Source organism: Ornithorhynchus anatinus, chromosome X5 (assembly GCF_004115215.2).
Source record: "Ornithorhynchus anatinus isolate Pmale09 chromosome X5, mOrnAna1.pri.v4, whole genome shotgun sequence".
In the NCBI taxonomy this organism is placed as follows: domain Eukaryota; kingdom Metazoa; phylum Chordata; class Mammalia; order Monotremata; family Ornithorhynchidae; genus Ornithorhynchus; species Ornithorhynchus anatinus.
Window position 1 is genome coordinate 8,978,564 of NC_041753.1, and position 24,188 is coordinate 9,002,751.

The 24,188-nt window shown below is 45.2% G+C and overlaps 1 protein-coding gene across 2 annotated transcripts in view; it reads right to left on the bottom strand.

Annotated features, from left to right (window-relative positions):
• Nucleotides 1–24,188, bottom strand: part of TMOD1 (tropomodulin 1) — a 94,252-nt gene that overhangs the window by 61,921 nt on the left and 8,143 nt on the right. Inside the window, exon 2 of one of the 2 annotated variants that reach the window (XM_029055213.2) lies at nt 16,935–17,006. The exons of the other annotated variant lie outside the window; for it this stretch is intronic. The gene's annotated coding sequence lies outside the window, so the exon portion shown is untranslated. The remainder of the gene's footprint in view (nt 1–16,934; nt 17,007–24,188) is intronic. 2 annotated transcript variants of the gene reach the window in all.

Consider the following 24,188-nt stretch of genomic DNA (forward strand, 5'->3'; position numbering starts at 1 on the left):
GAGGTCATGGGTTCAAATCCCGGCTCTGCCATTTGTCAGCTGTGTGACTGTGGGCAAGTCACTTAACTTCTCGGTGCCTCAGTTACCTCATCTGTAAAATGGGGATTAAGACTGTGAGCCCCACGTGGGACAACCTGATTCCCCTGTGTCTACTCCAGCGCTTAGAACAGTGTTCTGCACATAGTAAGTGCTTAACAAATACCAACATTATTATTATTCTTTCTCCTTCTCCTATTATTTGCCTGTCTTCCCCTTTAGACTATAAGCTCCTGAGGGCAGTCATCATGTGTTTAGGTCCTGGTGTACTCACCAAAGTGCTAAGTACGGTGCTTCTCACTCAGGAGATGCTCACTAGATACCACTGTTGACAAAACCAGCAGGCTGCCAGTAGTTTACTCTCCTTGAACTGCCCCCTCCCCACACTGAAACCTCCTGGGTTTGATCAGGGAGGGGGCAGTTCCAAGAGGAAAATTACTGGAGCAGCAGGTAGCTCTGCCGTTCAAGTCCCCTGGCCGCTCCCCGCCCAGCTGCAAAATGCAGGTCTACCTAGAACTGCCAAAATGCTAGCAGTGGCCCCACTAATTTGTGATTTTGAAGGGACTTATTTTTGATTTTCAAAGTTTTATACTTGAATAAGAAAAAGAGTAAAATTTATTCAGTGGTTATAGTGTTGTTCATCTCCTCCAAGGGAAATATTAAAAAAAATTAGTACATCTTTAATAGCATTAAAAGATTACTTTCTATAGAATTCCTTCTACCCAGAAGTACTACCCAATAGCCTTCTGGTTACTTTGATGGAGGGGAAAACAAGACACCAGCTCTGCCAGCTACAGAACAGGCATCAAAGAAATTGCAGGAGCAAGGAATGGCAAAAATGAACACTGAAAGCCAGGGCCAAATCCCTTTATTTTAAAATCCAAGAACAAACCTAGCAGTTGTGACCTGTCATTTCAGAAGTGAGAACGGTTTGGATGCCCAGCCAAAAAAGGAAGTCACAATCTTTATCTGGATTTAACCAGTTTTTGTTTTTTTAACATGAACGAGGGTTAAGGGAAATAATCTAAAATCCACATACAAAATGTAGTGTCATAAATCTCCAAAATTATAGATGAAGCTGATAACCAACCCACACAATGAATTTTGATGGTGGGAGCAAATTGTTCTGAAAAGTGAAGGAAAAATCTATTTAATGCAAATGGTTTCTCTTTCATAGCAGTACCTTGGAAAAGACATCAAAGTAAAAAGTGGGAACTATCTTCATTATGAGACAGAATTTAAAAAGGGATTGCAAAATGATGACCCCATTTGCAATGCAATTCGATGAAACCTCTTTTTTTAACTTCTTTACTTCCTTGCTAGACATCTAAGCGTGTTCATGTAATTTTTTTTATAAATCTACGGCTGCCTCAGACTTTGTAGCTCTCCAGCAGCCTTCTGGTAATTTCATCCCTGTTCTAGAATGGCAACAAGGAAGTAACAATTATTCCAAAGGTCCAGCTCCACTCAAAAGGAGTCAGAGGGACCTCCTAGAGTAAGGATGGGCAAAATACAGCTTGCCAGTCTAGTTAGCAGAAGGGCAGCTTGTGGTAGCTCTTCCCTGGGTCCAAGCCAGCTCTGGATGCAATTATCAACCATTATATATACCATGTCCTTGGAAGCAGTGGTGTGAGTGTGGGTGACAGTGTGTGTCCATGGCCAGATCAGAGACAGGAAGAAGCAACCATTGGAGCAGTAACAGTATTCATTAAGTGCTTACTGGGTGTCATGCACTATACTAGGCACATTCACAGGTGGGAATTAGATACGGTCTCCTTCGAGGGTCTCACAATCTAAAAGCCATAGGTTGTTGGAATGCTCCCCTCTTTCCCCTCTCCTCCTTGGCCTCCACTTTCACCCAGGAGGACTCTGTGGGTGGGCCTTTCCATACCTCAAGATTTCTAAATAACCACCCTCCCTGCCCTAAAGAATTCTGGGGACTCGTTTTTCTTTTGGATAAAATACTATTGCTTCAGTGCATTCATTAGAATGGTTTTATCTCAAAACAGTTAAATGGTACTGACTTCAAAAATGAATAGAGCATGTCCACGGAGTGGAAGCCTTTTTTAAAAAATGGTATTTGTTAAGTGCTTACTGTGTGCCAGACACTGTTCTAAGTGCTGGAGTAGATTCACAGTAATAAGATTGAACGATCCATGTCCCACATTCATTCAATTCATTCAATAGTATTTATTGAGCGCTTACTATGTGCAGAGCACTGTACTAAGCGCTTGGGATGAACAAGTCGGCAACAGATAGAGACAGTACCTGCCGTTTGACGGGCTTACAGTCTAATCGGGGGAGACGGACAGACAAGAACAATGGCAATAAATAGAGTCAAGGGGAAGAACATCTCGTAAAAACAATGGCAACTAAATAGAATCGAGGCGATGTACAATTCATTAACAAAATAAATAGGGTAATGGAAATATATACAGTTGAGCGGACGGGTACAGTGCTGTGGGGATGGGAAGGGAGAGGTGGAGGAGCAGAGGGAAAAGGGGAAAAAGAGGGTTAAGCTGCGGAGAGGTAAAGGGGGGATGGCAGAGGGAGTAGAGGGAGAAGAGGAGCTCAGTCTGGGAACGCCTCTTGGAGGAGGTGAGTTTTAAGTAGGGTTTTGAAGAGGGAAAGAGAATCAGTTTGGCGGAGGTGAGGAGGGAGGGCGTTCCAGGACCGCGGGAGGACGTGACCCAGGGGTCGACAGCGGGATAGGCGAGACCGAGGGACGGTGAGGAGGTGGGCGGCAGAGGAGCGGAGCGTGCGGGGTGGGTGGTAGAAAGAGAGAAGGGAGGAGAGGTAGGAAGGGGCAAGGTGATGGAGAGCCTTGAAGCCTAGAGTGAGGAGTTTTTGTTTGGAGCGGAGGTTGATAGGCAACCACTGGAGTTGTTTAAGAAGGGGAGTGACATGCCCAGATCATTTCTGCGGGAAGATGAGCCGGGCAGCGGAGTGAAGAATAGACCGGAGCGGGGCGAGAGAGGAGGAAGGGAGGTCAGAGAGAAGGCTGACACAGTAGTCTAGCTGGGATATAACGAGAGCCCGTAACAGTAAGGTAGCCGTTTGGGTGGAGAGGAAAGGGCGGATCTTGGCGATATTGTAGAGGTGAAACCGGCAGGTCTTGGTAACGGATAGGATGTGTGGGGTGGACGAGAGAGACGAGTCAAGGATGACACCGAGATTGCGGGCCTGAGAGACGGGAAGAATGGTCGTGCCATCCACGGTGATAGAGAAGTCTGGGAGAGGACCGGGTTTGGGAGGGAAGATGAGGAGCTCAGTCTTGCTCATGTTGAGTTTTAGGTGGCGGGCCGACATCCAGGTGGAGACGTCCTGGAGGCAGGAGGAGATGCGAGCCCGAAGGGAGGGGGAGAGGACAGGGGCGGAGATGTAGATCTGCGTGTCATCTGCGTAGAGATGGTAGTCAAAGCCGTGAGAGCGGATGAGTTCACCGAGGGAGTGAGTGTAAATGGAGAACAGAAGAGGGCCAAGAACTGACCCTTGAGGAACTCCAACAGTTAAAGGATGGGAGGGGGAGGAGGCTCCAGCGAAGGAGATCAAGAATGACCGGCCAGAGAGGTAAGAGGAGAACCAGGAGAGGACAGAGTCCGTGAAGCCAAGGTGAGATAAGGTATGGAGGAGGAGGGGATGGTCGACAGTGTCAAAGGCAGCAGAGAGGTCAAGGAGGATCAGAATGGGGCTCACAATCTTAATCCCCTTTTTACAGATGAGGTAACTGAGGCACAGGGAAATTAAGTGACTTGCCCAAGGTCACACAGCAGACAGGTTGCAGAGCCAGGATAATGACTCATGTCCTTCTGACTCCCAGGTGCACACTCTAACCACTAGGTAAGAGCTTTATTAGAATACAAATATTACTAAAGGAGTATTTCCTTTGACTCATCCTTAGAGGACTGTACACATTTGACTATTTCTCAATATATCCAGGAGGAAGTCTGAATCCAAGCCATTGCACCAAGCATAGTTAAAACAAGAGAAGGCCAAGGAAAAGCACAGGAATGCCATTTTGTAAAGGGGGAAATCATGTCACACAAAATTATTGCTATGAGAAGATATTAAGCAGGAGACAAGCAAAGAGTCCAACTGATTTCAGAGTAGAAAGAGAAGCTTCCTAGTTTCCAAAATGAAAAACTAGTGGAAGGTTCCCCACCCATTTTAAAAGTTCCCCCTTCATAAACAAAAATCCCACTATATTCAGAGAAGCTCTCTGTGTTCAACATGCAGGTTCTTCCCTCTCTTGGTATCTCAGTATTACCCCCATAGAGAGATAAAATTGAGCCCCCGTGCTGTAATTATATTGTATTTAGGAACATTTGAGTGATCACAACTGTTTTTGGAGACTTCACTTCACCTCCTTCAGGAAGCAAATCAAATTGGTCCACATGGATGATTCAAAATCTGAATTGAAGTACTCTGCACATGTTGCTAACGTTCTTAAAAGTCAGATATTTTTAACCTCCAAACAGTCTGTGCTCTGGTGTCAGACTCAACACCCCAGTAAGTTGGGTGGTCAGCAGACAGGACTCCAATTTGTGGAAGTCCATTCGATTCAGTCTAAGCCTAAAACATCTCACCTGGGTCCCTTCAATCAGTCAATTGCATTTATTGAGTGCTTTCTCTGCAAAGCACTGTACTAAGCACTTGGGAGAGTACAAGAGAATTAACAGATATATTCCCTGTCCATAGCGAGTTTGCAGTCTGGAGGGGGAGATAAACATTAGTATGAATAAGTAATTTATATTATATAATTTAAAGATATGTGTAGAAGTTCTGTGGGTTTGGGGAGAATATCAAGTGTCCAAAAGTCACAGATCGAGCTGCAGAGATAACGCAGTGAGACGGGGAAAAGAGGGCTTAATTGGGAAAGTCCTCTTGGAAGAGATGTGACCTAGTAATGCTTTGAAGGTGGAGAGAGTGGTGGTCTGGCACATATAGACAGACAGGGAGAGAGTTCCAGGCTAGGGGGAGGATATGAGAAAGGGGTTGGAGGGGAGATAGATGAGATCAGAGCACAGTGACTAAGCTGGTGCTAGAAGAGCAGAGAGCGAGAACTGGGCTGTAGGAGGAGATTAGTGAGGTAGAATGGGATGAGCTGATTGAGTGCTTTAAAGCCACCGGTAAGGAGCTTCTGTTTGATATGGAGGTTGATGGACAGCGGTTAGAGGTTCTTGAGGAGTGGGTAGATGTGAACTGAATGTTTTTGTTGATAAATGAGTGAAGTATGGATTGGACTGGGGAGAGGCAGGGGGCTGGGAGGTCAGCAAGGAGGCTGATGCAGTAATCAAGGCGGGAAAGAATAAGTGCAAGCAGTTCCCTCCCAACTTCTCCAAAGCCTTTGTGCTCCCCTCCCAAGACCGCATGAAGGCTGATGCAGCACTTGAGGCTCAGGACTTGGTGAGGGGCATGCGATGGAGGGAAATTCAGTGTTGAAAATTTAAAATCAGACATTAAAATGTACTGGCAGGGGATGAAAAACAGACTGTCTGTTTAGAACAGTGCTTAGAACAGTGCTCTGCACATAATAAGCACTTAACAAATACCAAAATTATTATTATTATTATTAATGCCAGATTATTGGCCACCCTACTAATAGATATGGGTATTACTTGCCAGATTTTATATGCAGTGGCTGTAATGAGGATTTTCAAATTATCTAACCTGATATTTGACTCAAATATAAATTGAGAAGCAGCTTGGCCTAGTGAGGCCTGGGAATCAGAATGACCTGCGTTCTAAGCCCAGATCCACCACTTGTCTGCTGTGAAACCTTGGGCAAGTCACTTCAATTCTGTGCCTAAATTACCTTACCTGTAAAATGGGAATTAAGAGTGGGAGCCCCATATGGGACAGAGACTGTGCCCAACCTGATTAACGTGTATCTACTCCAGTGCTTAGAACAGTGCTTGGAACATAATAAGTGCTTAATAAGTACCATAATGATTATTATTACTTCTCTGTGTCTCAATTACCTCATTTGTAAAATGGGGATTAAGACTGTGAGCCCCATGTGGGGCATGGACTATTTCCAACCTGATAAATTTGTATCTACCCTAGTGCTTCCCTTCTCAGGGTCCCACCTGGAGAGTTTCCTGTACTCTACCAGTCTCGACTATGGGAGGGAGAGTCAAGCAGAGGCATATCCATTCCATTCCTAGGTTGGGCATTGGCTAGTAAGTGGAAGGCAATCTACAAACTCAACTGTGCTGGGCAGCAGCGGCATGGGAGAGAGTTGAGGATGGAGACTCAAGTTTACTGCATGGAAGAAGGCAATGGTAAACCAAGAAAACGCTAATCCCCCCCATCACATCATAAAACCTTCTTTTAGTGCTTCCCTGCAATAATAATGTTGGTATTTGTTAAGCCCTTACTATGTGCCGAGCACTGTTTTAAGCGCTGGGGTAGAGATAGGGTAATCAGGTTGTCCCACATGAGGCTCACAGTCTTAATAATAAGAATAATGCTGGTATTGGTTAAGCACTTTCTATGTGCTGAGCACTGTTCTAAGCGCTGGGGGAGATAAAGGGTAATCAGGTTGTCCCACGTGAGGCTCACAATCTTAATCCCCATTTTACAGATGAGGGAACTGAGGCACAGAGAAGGTAAGTGACTTGCCCACAGTCACACAGCTGACAAGTGGCAGAGCCGGGATTTGAACCCATGACCTCTGACTCCCAAGTCCGGGCTCTTTCCACTGAGCCACGCTGCTTCTCTTAACCCCCATTTTACAGATGAGGGAACTGAGGCACCGAAAAGTCAAGTGACTTGCCCAAAGTCACACAGCTAACAGGTGGCGGAGCCAGGATTAGAACCCATGACCTCTGATTCCTAAGCCCCTACTCTTTCCACTGAGCCACGCTGCTTCTCTAGCACTATTGAATTTTCATGCCTGTTTCTCTTTGCACTCTTGAACTTCACAGTAGTTCTCCAGTGGTGCCACTCTAGGGCTTTGAGCAGTGAATGTGCACTGTGGGTGCTGAACACACTCAGGCCCATTATACAGGTGCTTCGTACCAAACTAGCGCTGAAAATGCAGTATGCTATGCGCGACCTGGGGATGTTCTCCTCAGTCTGCTATGGAACCAGCATACGTAAATTCCACCCCTGAAGTTTTGTCCAGTCATTACAGGTAAGTCAAATCTCTCACCCACCCTTGGTTCTGGGCACTTTTCTGCCCCTTCTGCACTCCTCTTCTACCAAACTGTGCTTTGTGGTAAATATTCTGCTTCTTTCTTTCACCTTTGATTCTGCTTTTGGTGGACAGTGGTGGGCAGCCACTGAAGCTAACCTCTCCCCTTCCCTGCTATTACCTCTTGCTGGCTTGCAGACTCACTTTAAGATCAGGGTGTGCTGGGGTGGGAGAGGGGAAGAGACTGCCAGTCCCCACCTCAACTTTCCACCCCCTAATATGCCTGTCTCCTGACTTTGGCTGGGGTGGGAATGTGAGGCTGTGGCCTCGTAGGGCAAGGAACCAGTGGCAGTTGCTGAAGTGATCGCCATGTTAGCTGCTGGGGTTGGAGTTGAAGGTGAAAGGAGGAACTGGGGTGCCGCGTTATACAGTGCAGGGGGAGCGTGGAGTGGAAGCAGGCAGGGAGAGGTAGGGTAATATTACTCCCTAACTGTTAAGCCCGCCCGGAGGAATGTGCTTTGTGAGGAGGTTAAAGGAGTCCAGAAGTGTTAGAAGGAGTTACAATGTACTTTAACAAGAAATGAAGATGGCGCCTGTTCAACTTTAGCTGGACATTTTCCCACTCGATTTGGAAAGTTTCTTCGGTTGAGTCCTGCAAAGATTTATATTACCACTCCTCTTTCAGGTAATGTTGCTAATGTTTGAATTATTTTAACAAAGATTTAACAATAGTTTAATAATGTTTATAACATTAAAATGTTATAGTTGATAGCACCTAAAGAAATTTCATATTTTTTCCAGAGGTTATGGAAAGCATCCTAATTTATAACATAGGTCTTCAGGAAAAATGTACCTCACGATATGACCAATTTTCCAAGATTATAACCCAGTGATTTTTTTGGTGCTCCTGAAAACAGTACAGATACTACATTAGTTTAAAGCAGCACTTATAATAATTATGATGGTATTTGTTAAGGGCTTACGATGTGTCAACCACTGTGCTAAGCGCGAGGATAGATACAAGCTAATCAGGTTGGACACCACCCCTGTGCCACATGCGGCTCACAATCTTAATTGCCATTTTACAGATGAAGTAACTGAGGTCCAGAGAAGTGAAATGACTTGCCCAAGGTCACACATAAGACAAGTGGTGGAGCCAGGATAATAACTCAGGTCCTTCTGACTCCCAGGCCTGTGCTCTATCCACTAGACCACACTGTTTTATATAGTCTCTTACTTCCTACTATCTGTACATCTCCCCCCCCCCCTTCTTTCTTCCTCCCTCCAGGCTCATATCTCCTCCTGCCTTCAGGACATCTCCAGCTGGATGTCCACTCGCCACCTAAAACTCAACACATCCAAGACTGAGCTCCTTATCTTCCCTCCCAAACACTGTCCTCTTCCTAACTTTCCCATCATTGTGGATGGCACTACCGTCCTTCCCGTCTCACAAGGCCACAACCTTGGTGTCATCCTTGACTCTGCTCTCTCATTCACCCCACACATCTAATCCATCACCAAAACCTGCCGGTCTCACCTTCATAGTCTCACCTTCACAACATGGCCAAGATCCGCCCTTTTCTCTCCATCCAAACCGCTATCTTGTTGGTACAATCTCTCATCATATCCCGACTGGATGACTGCATCAGCATCTTTTCTGATTTCTCAACCTCCTATCTCTCCCCGCTTCAATCTATACTTCACTCTGCTGCCCGCATTATCTTTCTACAGAAACGTTCTGGGCATGTCATCTCCTTCCTCAAAAATCTCCAGTGGTGCCTATCAACCTTCACATGAAACAAAAACTCCTCACTATTGTTTTCAAAGCTCTCTATCACCTTGCGCCCTCCTACCTCACCTCCCTTCTCTCCTTCTACAGCCCAACCCACACACTCTGCTCCTCTGGTGCTAACCTCCTCACTGCCTCATTCTCTCCTATCCCACCGTCGACCCCTGGCCCACATCCTACCTCTGGCCTGGAATGCCCTCCCTCCTCACATCTGCCAAACTAACTCTCTTCCCCTCTTCAAAGCCCTACTGAGAGCTCACCTGCTCTAGGAGGCCTACCCAGACTGAGCCCCCTTTTTCCTTTGCTCCTCCTCCCCATCCCCCTACTCCCTCCCTCTGCTCTACCCTTCCCCTCCCCACAGCACTTGTGTGTATTTGTACATATTTATTATTCTATTTATTTTATTAATGATGTGTATATATCTATAATTCTATTTATCTATTTTGATGCTATTGATGCCTTTCTACTTATTTTGTTTTGTTGTCTATCTCCCCCTTCTAGACTCTGAGCCCATTGTTGGGTGGGGATTGTCTCTATCTGTTGCTGAATTGTACTTTCCAAGTGCTTGGTACAGTGCTCTGCACACATTAAGCACTCAATAAATATAATTGAATGAATGAATGAATCTGTAATTTACTTTAGTGTCTGTCTTCCTTGTTAGATTGCTAGGTCTGATAGTACAATAGAATCTCTCCCAAGTGCTTAGTACAGTACTCTGCACACAGTAGGTGCTCAAATACTATTGATTAATAATTCTGGATATCCTCAACCTGCTTTGCTAACTCCTAGCAGATACAAATTATTTTGACAATGGTATGGGATGCTGCAGAAAGGTTTTTAAAAAAAAAAACAACTATGTGTAAGCATCATGATCATTCATAAGGGCATGTAGATATTTTGGGTATGTGCATGCACATGCACACACACACACACACACACACCATATTCAGGGGGTCCCACTTAAAAGTAATCAAGTCCCAAATCAGAGATTTTAATCACTTTCAATGAGGAAAATTCATCTCTAATATTGAGGCAATGAGTAAATTGTCATATAATTTCCAATTTCTACCACCCACCTATTGCAAATAGAAAAAACCCTCAGAGGTCATGATTATTTATATATAACATAAATTGGAGACATCTTTCAAAAATGGATAAGTAGACTGTCCTTGGACAAGTGGTCAAGGCTGCACCTTCATTCAATACCTGGTGTATTCTGACACTGTCCCCATGTGCCCCAGGCTCGATGTGAATGGCAGGCATTGTGGCCCCATAGAGTGTCAAACTCTCTGGGCTGCTTCCAGTGACATATCAAAAGGAGGGTGACTAGTCAGCATGCTCTCATTTTCTACTCTGGCAGCCTGGCAGTTGGTAAATGAACACTAAAACGTCTCTGCTGAATTATAGGAATGTTTCCTGAGTAGCATTTTTATGTATTCCACACTGTGGTCCACTGATCACAATCCACTTCCATCCAATCAGTGCCCGAAAATCCCCTCGACTATCAGAGGTCCTTCTTAATTTGGCACAGAAAATTCCCTGGCATTTCTTTCGGTAGCTAGCTACCTTAATCTCTTACAATTTCGCCTTTAACAACTTTCTAATAAGAGGGGAAGAAAGGGAAAACCAACGGACTTTAAAAAAAAATACTTTCTCTTTCATTCTCCCTCTCACACAAACACACTTTTCAGTTAGAAAAAAAGCACTACAAAAATATAAATAATAATAAAATGGATACAAGCATTTATTATTGAAAACTCCCAAAAGGCTGGGTGTTACCATCTAGTTCTCTAGAATGAAGTGAGCACTTCCAGGCAAGCTAACATCTTGTGGTCCTAGTCATCTCTCTCCACTCTTCAAATACCTCCCATAGCTACATATCTCCCTTGACACTAAGCAGAAACTCTTTACCATTGATTTCATGGCTCTCCACCAAACTTTCTCCAAGTTACATATTAGCTCTCTTCAACTACCACTCCCCAGCTTGCACTTTTCATTCCTCCCAAACTCATCATCTAATTCTATCGTACTCTCAACTCTCCCTCCTCTGACCTCTAGCTCATGTTATTCCCCCAGCCAGGCATTCCCTCCCCAACCAAAATCAGCCAGACCACAGCTCTCCCCATCTTCAAAGCCCTCCTAAAACCCCACCTCCTCCAGGAAACCTTCCCTGATTAATTCATTCAGCACACCAAGTTGTGTCCACCCAACAGCCACCCTTAGAATTTATTCCTGCCCTCAACATATACGTATATACATATGCACTTTATTATATATATATAGTATTTGTTAAGTGCTTACTATGTTCCAAGCATTGTACTAAGCACTGGGGTAGATAAAAGATAAGCAGGTTGGACACAGTTCAGGTCCCACACAGGACTCAGTCTTAATCCCCATTTTACAGATGAGGAGGCTGAAACACACAGATATTAAGTGACTTGCCCAAGGTTGCGCAACAGACATGTGGTGGAACTGGGATTAGAACCCAGGTCAGAATGACTCACAGCTCCATGGTCTAGCCACTAGACTCTGCTGCTTCTCCTCATTTGTTTATTTACTATTCACTTATTCAGCTATTCACTTTTATGCTATTCACTTATTGCAGCTACTTCCTGCAAGCTCACTGTAGGTAGGGAATATGTTCCATCGTTGTGTTGTACTTTCCCAAGCATTTAGTATAGTGCTCTGCACACAGTAAGTGCTCCATTAATATGACTGATCGATTATACCTAATTTTTCCTCCTGCTGTGGTGGAGCAGAGCAGAGGTTGATAAGAGAGTCATACTGGTGAGAAGAAAGTGCAGCTTTCTTCCCCAGTGGGAGACCTCCAGTCTGGAGGGTAAGGGATCAGCAGAGGCACTTTCTGATGTTGTTGTTTCTCCCCATCTTGCTGCTACATGCCTGATGGTGGTAGCAGATGGGTGGTGCACAGGAGTTGAGGCATGGGGACAGCTTGCCACTGAGGAAGAGGGCTGATCGCCTCCGCAAGTGCCAGGATGGAGGGCAAGAGCTGCTCCTGCTCCTGCAGGGAGGACAACAGAAACCCCATAGGCCCTCTACCAGGCCAGGGGCCACTTCCTGCTCACAAAGGGCAAGGAGTTGAGCTGCCATTTTAGCTCCACCTCTGGCTTCTTTCTGGCTCCATGGCAGGGGGCAGGTTAGTTACAGATCCCTTTCCTGCCCAAGAAGCTGTGGGGGCAAGACTAGATCCTATCCGTTACCAAGACCTGCCGGTTTCACCTCTACAATATCGCCAAGATCTGCCCTTTCCTCTCCACCCAAACGGCTACCTTACTATTACGGGCTCTCGTTATATCCCGGCTAGACTACTGTGTCAGCCTTCTCTCTGACCTCCCTTCCTCCTCTCTCGCCCCGCTCCGGTCTGTTCTTCACTCCGCTGCCCGGCTCATCTTCCTGCAGAAACGATCTGGGCATGTCACTCCCCTTCTTAAACAACTCCAGTGGTTGCCCATCGACCTCCGCTCCAAACAAAAACTCCTCACTCTAGGCTTCAAGGCTCTCCATCACCTTGCTCCTTCCTACCTCTCCTCCCTTCTCTCTTTCTACCGCCCACCCCGCACGCTCCGCTCCTCCGCCGCCCACCTCCTCGCCGTCCCTCGGTCTCGCCTATCCCGCCGTCGACCCCTGGGTCACGTCCTCCCGCGGTCCTGGAACGCCCTCCCTCCTCACCTCCGCCAAACTGATTCTCTTTCCCTCTTCAAAACCTTACTTAAAAATCACCTCCTCCAAGAGGCCTTCCCAGACTGAGCTCCTCTTCCCCCTCTACTCCCTCTGCCATCCCCCCTTTACCTCTCCGCAGCTAAAGCCTCATTTTCCCCTTTTCCCTCTGCTCCTCCACCTCTCCCTTCCCATCCCCACAGCACTGTACTCGTCCGCTCAACTGTATATATTTTCGTTACCCTATTTATTTTGTTAATGAATTGTACATCGCCTCGATTCTATTTAGTTGCCATTGTTTTTACGAGATGTTCTTCCCCTTGACGCTGTTTAGTGCCATTGTTCTTGTCTGTCCGTCTCCCCCGATTAGACTGTAAGCCCGTCAAACGGCAGGGACTGTCTCTATCTGTTGCTGACTTGTTCATCCCAAGCGCTTAGTACAGTGCTCTGCACATAGTAAGCGCTCAATAAATACTATTGAATGAATGAATAATGTCAAGACTATGGCGCAGGGCAGGGGGGCGGGGTGCTGACCATCACCCCCTGGAATTAGGTGACTGTGCTGACCACCCAGTGGGCCATTCTGATGGGGGTGCCAGAATACTCTCCAAGTGGGCTAAATGACCTATGATTCAACACCTTGTGACAATTTCTGCTCCTTTTTCCTGGGTCCTCTGACAAAGAGGACTGACTTTTAAAATAATAAAAGTTCCTTCCATAGTGTTGGTTAAAGCTTCACAAGGCATAAAACAGGTCTCCTGACAGCAGAATGACTTCATATCTGCCACCTTTCTGTCAGGACAGCTCATCTTTGCCATCTGCTTTCCTGTAACCAGGCCTCTTGCAAGACAGCATTCAGACCATAAAAGGTACCCCTGATGGCCTGTATTCATTATTTATATTTACACCTCCTAGTCCTGTATCAACAAAAATCATAACCAGCTGAGGGTGTTTTGGTATTATAAAAATCTTTCAGAAGGTCTTGCTCTGATCCTACGAAAATAAATTAATGTGCTCTTACCGTGAATATACACACTTAATGATGAATGATAATTTTAATGATGAATCCCATGTCATACTTAAAAGACCTGTCTTTCAATTCCCTAATGTATTAGAGTAATAGGACATTAAATAAAATAAGCGAAGAGGAACAGTGAACTCCTAAGGTAAACTCTAACACTGTCAACTTCAAGCTCCACTCAGATACTTGGCTCATGAGGCTAGAATCTAAAAAAACAGATTTTGCTTTTTGTTGCTGGTGACAAGTGAAGAAAAAAAGTCTTTGAAAGTTATCTTAAAAGAACCCCACTAAATCTTAAACTCAAATATGACTTTCAAAAGTTTAAGTGCACTGGGATTGGGAAAGGGCCAAGGGAAACTATCTTTCAGATAACTATGAATGAAACACCACCACTTGAAGTGCAAAGTTTTTCCAAGCGCCTCCACATTGATGGGGTGCCATGCAAAAAAAGGAAAAAAAAAAGAAAATCTATGAGTGCCTCTTAACACAGCCTTTTCATAGCCACTAGAGAAGATCAGTGGGAAATTCAGGCCCCAGAGTACAGTCATGTGGTTTGAGCTCCTTCAAACAATGTCCCTCTTCTGGGAGCCAAGCTTCTATCCAACAGCAACAGGGCAGGAGAGGTGAACCCGGTTAGATGACTCCCCTCCCCACACTGCCTATTTTCTAAATCGCAAAAGCACAATCTCACATTTCTTTCTGCCTTCAAGGCATCTCTACTTGGATGTCCTCTTTCCACCTCAAACTTCACGTCTAAAACAGACCTTACTTTCCCACACAAACCCTGTTCTCCCCCAACTATCCCATCACTGTAGACGGCACTACCATTCTTCCTGTCTCACAAGCACGTAACCTTGCATTATCCTTGACTCCTCTCTCATTCATTCATTCGTTCATACAGAGCACTGTACTAGCGCTTGGAATGTACAATTCGGCAACAGATAGAGACAATCCCTGCCCAATAATGGGCTCACAGTCTAAACGGGGGGGAAAGACAGCAAAGCAAAAGAGAACAGAACAGAACAAGACAACATCATCAAGATAAATAGAATCATAGAGATATACACATTAATAAAATAAATAGGGTAATAAATAATATATACAAATATGCACAGTGCTGAGGGAAGGGGAAGGGGGAAGAAAGAGGGCGGGAGGGAGGGAATGGGGAGGGGAGGAGGAGCAGAGGAAAAAGGGGGGCTCAGTCTGGGAAGGCCTCCTGGAGGAGGCGAGCTTTCAGTAGGGCTTTGAAGAGAGGAAGAGAGTTAGTGTGGTGGATGTGAGGAGGGAGGGCATTCCAGGACAGTGGGAGGACGTGGGCCAGGGGTGGACAGCAGGACAAGCGCGAACAGGGGACCGTGAGGAGGTGAGCGGCGGAGGAGTGGAGGGTATGGGGTGGGCAGTAGAAAGAGAGAAGGGAGGTGAAGTAGGAGGGGCAAGGTGATGGAGAGCTTTGAAGCCAAGAGTGAGGAGTTTTTGTTTTGTGCAAAGGTTGATAGGCAACTACTGGAGGTGTTTGAGGAGGGGAGTGACATGCCCAGAGCGTTTCTGTAGGAAGATGATCCAAGCGGCGGAATGAAGAATAGACTGGAGCGGGGAGAGACAGGAGGAAGGGAAATCAGAGAGGAGGCTGACACAATAATCCAGTCGGGATATTATGAGAGCTTGTACCAGCATGATAGCCGTTTGGATGGAGAGGAAAGGGTGGATCTTGGCGATATTGTGAAGGTGAGACTGGCAGGTGTCGGTGACAGATCGGATGTGTGGGGTGAATGAGAGAGCATTCAACCTACACAGACAAACCATCATTAAATCCTGTCGGTTTGACCTTCACGACATTGCTAAAAATCCTCCCTTTCCTCGCCAAATTGCTACCATGTTAATACAATCACTTATCTTATCCCGCCTTAGTTCCTGTATCATTCTCCTTGCTGACCTTCCTGCCTCCTGTCTCTCCCCACTCCAGTCCGTACTTCAGTCTGTTGCTCGAGTCATTTTTCTACGAATACGTTCAGGCTATGTTTCCCCACTCCTCAAGAAACTCCAGTGGTTGCCCATCCATATCCGCATCAAACAGAAACTCCTCACCATTGACTTTAAAGCACTCAATCACCTTGCCTCCTCCTACTTCACCTAGCTACTCTCCTATTACAACCCACCCATACACTTCGCTCTTTAAATGCTAACCTTCTCACTGTACCCTCACCTGGTCAATCTTATTGCTGACCTCTTGCCCATGTTCTGCCTCTGGCCTGGAATGCCTTCCCTACTCATATCTGCCAGACAGTTACTCTCCTCCCTTCAAAGCCTTATTGAAGGCACATCTCCTCCAAGAGGCCTACCCTAAGCACCCCCCTTTCCTCTTCTTCCATTCCCTTCTGCATCACTCTGATCTGTTCCCTTTGTTCTTCCCTTCTCCCAGCTCCACAGCACTTATGTACATATCTGTAGTTTGTTTATATCAATGTCTGTCTCTAGACTATAAGCTCGTTGTGGGCAGGGAATGCATCTCTTTGTTATATTGTACTCTCTCAAGTGCTTAGTACAGTGCTCGACACACAGTAAGCACTCAATAAATATAATCGATTGAATGACATCATGATTGGCATCAGAGTGGTATCTAATCACCAAACCTGAGCATGGAGCCAAATGCAAACTCAGGTGCATTAGTAACTCATACTGTCGATCTCCCCCGTTGGGGTGTGAGCTTCTGGCAGGCAGGCAAACGTGCCACTATTTTTCTGTACTTCCCAAGTTCCCAGGGCAGGGCACTGCACCTGAAGGGCACCCAATAAAAACAAATACTTCTCGTGTTAGCGCATGCACATATGACAGACTTTTCAGGCACATTTTGCTGAAATCAGCCACAAAACTTGCACACAGGCACAAATTAGCCTTCTCCCCGGTGTAGGATGTTGACAAATACAAACATTTGTAGAATGTTTATGCTATTTAATGACTTGTAATGGGAAGAAACACGTCAGCACAGAGTTTCATAATTTTTCTGGTTTAGTGAAGCATTCCTAGCAAGCCTGAAGACCTCTGCTGCAAAACATATTCCTGAAAGAGCCATTTACAACCTTGATGCCAGTGTCAGAGTTCCACCTTTTCAGTAAAAACACACCGCTGAGAACACAAAGGGAAACAGCTTCTCTTCTGCATATCCATCAGTGGTATTTGAGCGCTTACTGTATGCAGAGCACAGGACTAAACCTCTCGGGAGAGTACAATACAATAGCATTAGCAGACCTGTTCCCTGCCCATAAAGAGCTTACCGTGTCCAGTGGTTCCTCCGAGGGTGGCTTGGCACGGGTTCAACGCTGGGAACTGGGGAGATCAGATGGAGCCTGGAATCAACCCAGGAAGTTCAATTGGTCAAGTACAGGCAGATCTGGAGCCCTCCTGCAGCGGTCCTTAACACTGCCCACCCCAGGGAGGCTCTAGGGCCAAGCTGAGTTCCTCATTCTGGATATTTCCTGGGACTGGGACAAACATCCCATAACCACTCTAGACCACAACAGATCAGCCCACCCCAAAGCCTGGCCCAGATGAGAAATTGAATTGAATCTCCAAGGGAGGGAGGGCAGGACACTTCTAGCCCCGGTACTTTTCCAAGTTGGAATACTACTGAACACAGTAAAGATAACAGCTTTATCAGCCTCCGCTCCCCTCGAAAACACTGTGGGAGGAAAAACTGAACGTTCTGGATGGATAAAATTGTTTTTCAAGATTCTTAAATAGGAAAGTTCAAAAAGTGGTGACCCACGGGGCCAGCACTGGTTAATAAAAGCCAATAAATAAAACCAAAGGAGTGGGAGTTGCCAAATATCAGAGCCATAAAAATGAAATTCCCTGAGACCTACACCCTTCACACAACTGGTTTAGTAACTGGCTAATGGCTTCATGTAGTTTGCAGTGCTCAAGTCTTTAATCAGAGGCATTTGTTACTGATTTGTGTGGCATCTTGATTTATGTTAGCCATTTTCTTAAGTAAAAGCTGGGTCATAAGTTAAAACAATGGGTTTTAAGCAGCATTACACTCACTTCCTACAAATCCTCCTATTCACAGCTACTGATGGAGGGAGTGCAGCTGCCAGGGCTCATCCCACCAACAGTGGTGGCTGGAGAGGAAAGTGCAGGGGAGTAGTGGGAGTTTGTTCTACTAATCCTGACATGATATTTCCTAACTGATGGAGCCTCCTGCTGAGAATGATGGACCAGCCTCAGTCCCGTCTCCTCCGGCATTTTGCGAGGGACCCGTAGAGGCCAAGGCACGAGCTGACCACAGACCGTACAGGGAAAGGTCAGCGCGGGTTGTTGTGCAGTGACATCCCTCTCACCTAGCATGCCTACTGGATGTTATTCATGTGACCCCCCGGTAGGCAGGAGACGTGCCTACCAACATTGTACTCTCCCAAGCTTAATACACCGCTCTGCACACAGTAGCACGCAGATACCATTCACTGATTGATGTTTCATCTCAAAAGACCGTATTGCCAGGAGGCAGCTCTGATGCCAGGACTTCCCTTGTGCCACGAGTATGGGCGCTGCTTGTGAGGAAGTGCCCGTATGACATTAAGAGTCATTTGTGTGCAGTAAAAATGTGTGAAGTCTCCAGCAGAAAAAGTTTTTGGAAAACTTAGGGAAGCAGCACGGCATTGTGGGTAGAGCACAGGCCTGGGAGTCAGGAGGTCATTGGTTCTAATCCCAGCTCTGCCATTTGTCTGCTATGTCATCTTGGGGAAGTCACTTAACTTCTCTGTACCTCAGTTACCTCATCTGTAAAATGGGGATTGAGACTGTTAGCCCCATGTGGACCAGGGACTGTGTTCAACCCAATTTGCTTGTATCCACCCCAGAGCTTAGTACAGTGCCTGGTACATAGTAAGTGCTTAACAAATACCATAATTATTATTATTATTAAAAAGTATTCAGCATTGAGTTCACTGGATGGATGTCCCATAGTATTCTTTGAAATTTGGCCCACTGCCAATAAAGCCCATACCCATGGAAAGGTCCCAGACAATTTGACATGTAAACTTCTAAGAGTTTAGGCTATCACAGAGATGTCCCATACCTAGGCCTTGTGGCCCCCTTCCCACCTTTTGCAGTGATGATAATGGCAGCATTCAATTCCACCCCTACAGCTGCACTCCGGCCCTGCCCTGGCTCAGCTTCCTGAGCCAAACTGCAGCATCAGACAATTTAGTGGAGAGGAGTGTCTTTCTTGCTCTTATGGCTAGACCTCCCTGATGAAGCAATCTTGCCATAGCTCCATGCCAGGTTGTGTCAGACCAGCCCAGATTCCCTAGTGCCCAACAAGCTCCTCTTCATTTTTTCATGACATATTTTTCTTTGAGTAAAACCTGAGGATAAGTGTAAAACCTGCAAATGTGCACACACAAACTGTGTATTGCTAAAACTGCCGTTAATTTAAGAAACCCAAACATATTCCTCATGACCAATGCAACTTAAATTGAGCGTGATCTCACAAAATCCCAGATTTGCTACCTTTTCTTTTTGACAGATTTTGGGATAGAGAGGCAGTTGGCAATACACTCTCAGTTGTGTAAAACTGGAGAATCCAGGACTTTCTTCTACCATTTTTTTTAAAAAAAGCCCTAATCACTGTAGAGTTCTGGCTTTTTTTTAATAACACTGTGCTGCCTATTTTGTAACCCCATTAGTAAGTGTCAAGTCTTTCATCTGAAATAACAGTAAAATAAGTATTTAAAATAACTATTTTTAAGAGAGCTGTTTTTTGACATGTTTGTACATATTTTTTCCTAGATGATCTCATTCTTTAGTCAGATGGGAAAGTACCTTGAAAAAAACCATTTAAAAGCCAGAAAACAAAACATCACCCTGCTGCTCCCCCACCCCCCACCAAAAAAAAAAATCTATTTCTTGGTGCATTTTCTACCCTTTTACCTTGGAGCTTGTAGACTGTGCAATGGACTACTTCAGGAGTAGGCCATTATATTTTTGTAAATTTTCTGAAATTAAACTGCAAAGGAAATCATCACCAAGAGCTCTTTCTGGCTCCCTTCAGTTCAGCAGCAGAGTCTGAGTCATCACAAGCAGCAATATGTTTCAAACAAAGTCTCCAAATCAAATTCATCATTTAAAGCAATCATTCTATGGTGCCTCTTCCTACTGTCTCTGGGCACATGATGATGATGAGGCTGATAATAGAAGGTTCAGTCCATAAAGAAGAGGACTGCCCAGAGTTCACTCTTGCTTTTATCCTAAAAGGGCACAGCATACCAGGTAGGCTCCAGTCCACACTCATCATCAGTTTTGCTAGCCAGCATAACCTTTGGAAGCATTCTGGATTTGTAGGCAGTGGGGAAGGGAAGTGAAATTGCAAGCAGAGCATTCCTTAATTTGCCACATTTTTCATGAAACAGACAACAGATATATTTTTGGAACAATCCAGAGCCCATTAGCTATCATTCCACCAGACAGTAAAATACTAGAGGCCTATTACTTTTGAGTTCCTCACATCCAGAGAAAAATTTGCATCCCACAGCGACAGTATGTAAAAAGAGAAAAGAGAAGTTGGTTCCTCAAAATGATTTCAGATTCACCAGGCAGACCGTTGGCCCAGATTAAAAAGAGAAACAAAGATTTCCAACTTAGGGCATCATTTCCAAGGAGCCTCATAGAAATGCTTGCACTGGTTCCGAAAGTGACGGTTAGTACTAGGAGATGCTTACTCAGGAAGAAATGCAGGAAAGAAGAGGTGGGAGAAGTGGGGAAGGAGAAATAAATGCTTTGTAAAGGCATATTCTATAGTAGAGGAACAAGAATGACAGGTAATCAGTTGGACATTTTTGATTAAATCTAATCATTCGAGTTTTTCATATTTGGCATGATTTGAATTCCTCTTGCCCTGGTGCTTTTGTGGAGTTACATTCCTTTCCTCTTCTCAAGTCTCTCACTCTTTCACCTCTAAGTGGTGACAGCAGAGGGAGGGAGGGGGAGGGAGGGGGAAAGAAGAAGGAAAAGGGGAGAACAAGAGAAGAAGAAAAAGTCTGTTTTTCTTCCCTCAGCTTTCTTTCTCACTGGTGATTGCAAAAATATTTCTCTCCTGCTCCTGCTAGTTCTTGTAGCAGTTTTTTCAAGATAACCAAGAACATGTTACATAACTATGCAAATTTTTAACACAGGCCCAGTAGCCTAGAGTTGGAAAAAAACAGGTAGGGGATAAAGGAAATCATGCTGTGAGAGAAAAGACCTTAATTAAACTGAAAATTCAGGAACAGCTCCAACACCATATTTCTTTAGATTATTTATACTTACTTATTACTCCAGCAGCGGTAAGTATGGGCAGGACTGGGGAAGGTTTTAGCGGTTTGAAATACATTTTGCAAGCTAAAGGATTTTAGTTGAACCCTACTATAAGGTTGTATGGGGTCAGTGGAGTATCACTCGCATGTTTCCTCTAATTCACACAAACAAGTGGTTGCTTGGAGGAAAATTTATGCATCTGTAAATGAGAATGAACTCTTTCTCCCTGGACAAGAAAAACAGATTATGAGAGGGAGGAAGAAAAGTCTTTCATACACATCTAGAGGCTCAATAGTTGCCTAGTGGAAAGAGCATAGCGCCTGGAAGTCAGAGGACCTGGGTTCTAATCCCTGCCCTGCCACTTGCCTGCTATGTGACCTTGGGCAAGTCACTCACTTCTCTGTGCCTCAGTTCCCTCATCTGAAAAGTGAGGATTCAATACCTCTTCTCCCTTCTACTTAGCCCCATGTGGGACCTTGATTATCTTGAATCTACCCCAGTGCTTGGCACATAGCAAATGGCTTAAAAACCACAATTATTATTATTCAGCAGTGGGGGGCCGGGAGGGCACGGGGAGGGTGCATTTATTTTGCCCTCATATAAACACTGTAGGTGCACCTAACTTCTATCCTCGGGCAATGCGTGAGAAATAAACAAATTCAAATGTGCAGCATTTTTAACGAATATTTGAAACAACTTCAGAAACTCCCTATGACACGCCCTGCAAGGACAAGGTGTAAGATCCTGATAAGGTGGTGCAGGGGAAAATCTTTCACTGTTTCAGACAGTGGTGGCCAACTTTCTGTTGAAATTGGTAAACAGGCATGAGAGGTCAATTGAAAAAAAAAATTATTCTTTCCTACTTAAGACGATTTTCTCTTTGTTACAGCATTGTTAAATGGTTTGAGCTGACATTGTCCAAATTACACACAGGCAGTAAAGCTATTCATTTTGAACAAAATTGATATTGAAGGCTAAAAGTTGAAGATAGTGCAGCAAGAGAGTCAGGAGATTAGAAGTGGGGAAAAAACATCAAGTTCCCCAGAGCCTTGCTGAAAAAAGGAAACATATTATGTCCAGAGGTGAGTCAAATTCTGATGGGAGACATTGTAAACACTTAATAGATAGTATATTGAGAAAGACGGCCTACTGAAAAGTGCACAGAACTGGGAAAATCAGAAGACCAGCTTTCTAATCCCAGCTCAATCATTACGTGCTGTGTGACCTTGGGGAAAGTAACAACCTCCCTGAACCTCAGGTTTCCCCATCTGATCCCCATGTGGGACAGGAACTGTATTTCACTATCTCTATCTATCCCAGCCTTTAGCACAGTGCTTTTGCACCTAGGAAATGCTTGATAAACACCATAATTATTTCAATCAATAGTATTTATTGAGTTCTTACTCTATGCAGAGCACTGTACTAAGCGCTAAGGAGAGAACAACAGAGTTAGTAGACAATTCTAATCCTCAAAGAACTTAAAATTTAGAGAGGGAGACAGACACTAAAATAATAGAAAGGGGGAAGCAGTAGCGGATAAAAATGTGTACATAAGTGGTGTGTGTGTGTGTGCGTCCATGTGTCCATGCATGTGTGTGCGTTGGGCAGTGGGGGGGGAGGGCGTGAGTACCCAAGTGCTTAGACAACCAGAAGTGTTGAAGTGACAGCTCTGGGGGAAAATAGGGTGAGGTGATGTGAGATTAATCAGGGAAGGCCTTCTGGATGAGATGTGATTTCAGAAGGGCTTTGAAGATGGGGAGAGCAGTATTCTGAAGGGGAAAGGAGTTCCAGGAAGAAGGGAAAGCATGAACAAAGTCGTCGGTGGTGAGAAAGATGAGAGTGAGGCACAGTAAGTAGGCTGGCTTGAGAGGAGCAAAGCGGGAGAGCAAGCTGATTCAGTGCCTTAAAGACGATGAGGAGTATCGACTTGATGCAGAGATGGATTGGAGGTTCATGGGGAGTGGGGAGATGCATAGAAGAATGCTTTATTAAAATGATCTGGGCAGAACAGTGACATATGGGCTGGAAGAGGGAGAAGCTGGAGACAGGAGGTTCAGCGAGGAGGCTAATGCAGTACTAAGATCAGGCAGAAGTGCTTGAATCAGCAGTCTTCTTTTAATGGTATTTGTTAAGTGTTTACTATGTGCCAGGCACTGTATTAAGCGCTGGGATAATCGGGTTGGAAACAGTTCCTGTCCCACATAGGGCTCACAGTCGTAATCCCCATTTTACAGATGAGGTAACAGGCACAGAGAATTTAAGTGACTTGTCACTTAAGCAGCGTAGCATAGCACTTAAGCAGAGAAGCAGCGTGGCTCAGTGGAAAGAGTCCGGGCTTTGGAGTCAGAGGTTGTGGGTTCGAATCCCGGCTCGGCCACTTGTCAGCTGTGTGACTTTGGGCAAGTCACTTAACTTCTCTGTGCCTCAGTTACATCATCTGTAAAATGGGGATTAAGACTGTGAGCCCCACGTGGGACAACCTGATTCCCCTGTGTCTACCCCAGCGCTTAGAACAGTGCTCGGCACATAGTAAGCACTTAAAAAATACCAACATTATTATTGTCCAAGGTAACAGAGCTGACAAGTGGTGGAGCTGGGATTAGAACCAAGCTCCTTCTGACTCTCCAACATGTGCTCTATCTACTAGGACTTGATGCTTCTCAAGCACTTATTAAGCGCTTACTATATGCCAGACACTATACTAAGCACTGATTTAGACACAAATTGAGTTGGATATGTCCTGGTCCCACAGTTTTAATCTCCATTTTACAGATTAGGTAACTGAGGCACAGAGAAGATAAGTGGCTTGCCCATGGTCACACAACAAGTGAGTGGCAGAGCTGGGATTAGAACCCGGGTAATAATAATGACAATAATAATGATGGTATTTGTCAAGTGCTTCTTATGTGCCAAGCACTGTTCTAAGCGCTGGGGTAGATACAAGGTAATCAGGTTGTCCCACGTGGGGCTCACAGTCTTAGTCCCCATTTTACAGATGAGGTAACTGAGGCACAGAGAAGTTAAGTGACTTGCCCAAAGCCACACAGCTGACAAGTGGCAGAGCCAGGATTTGAACCCACGATCTCTGCCTCCCAAGCCCAGGGTCTTTCTCACTCCCAAGCCCATGCTCTTTCCACTAGGCCACACTGCTTCTCCTGGAGATAGGAGATGATGACAAGCCCTCCCTTTTTTGAAGCAGCGTGGCTCAGTGGAAAGAGCACAGGCTTGGGAGTCAG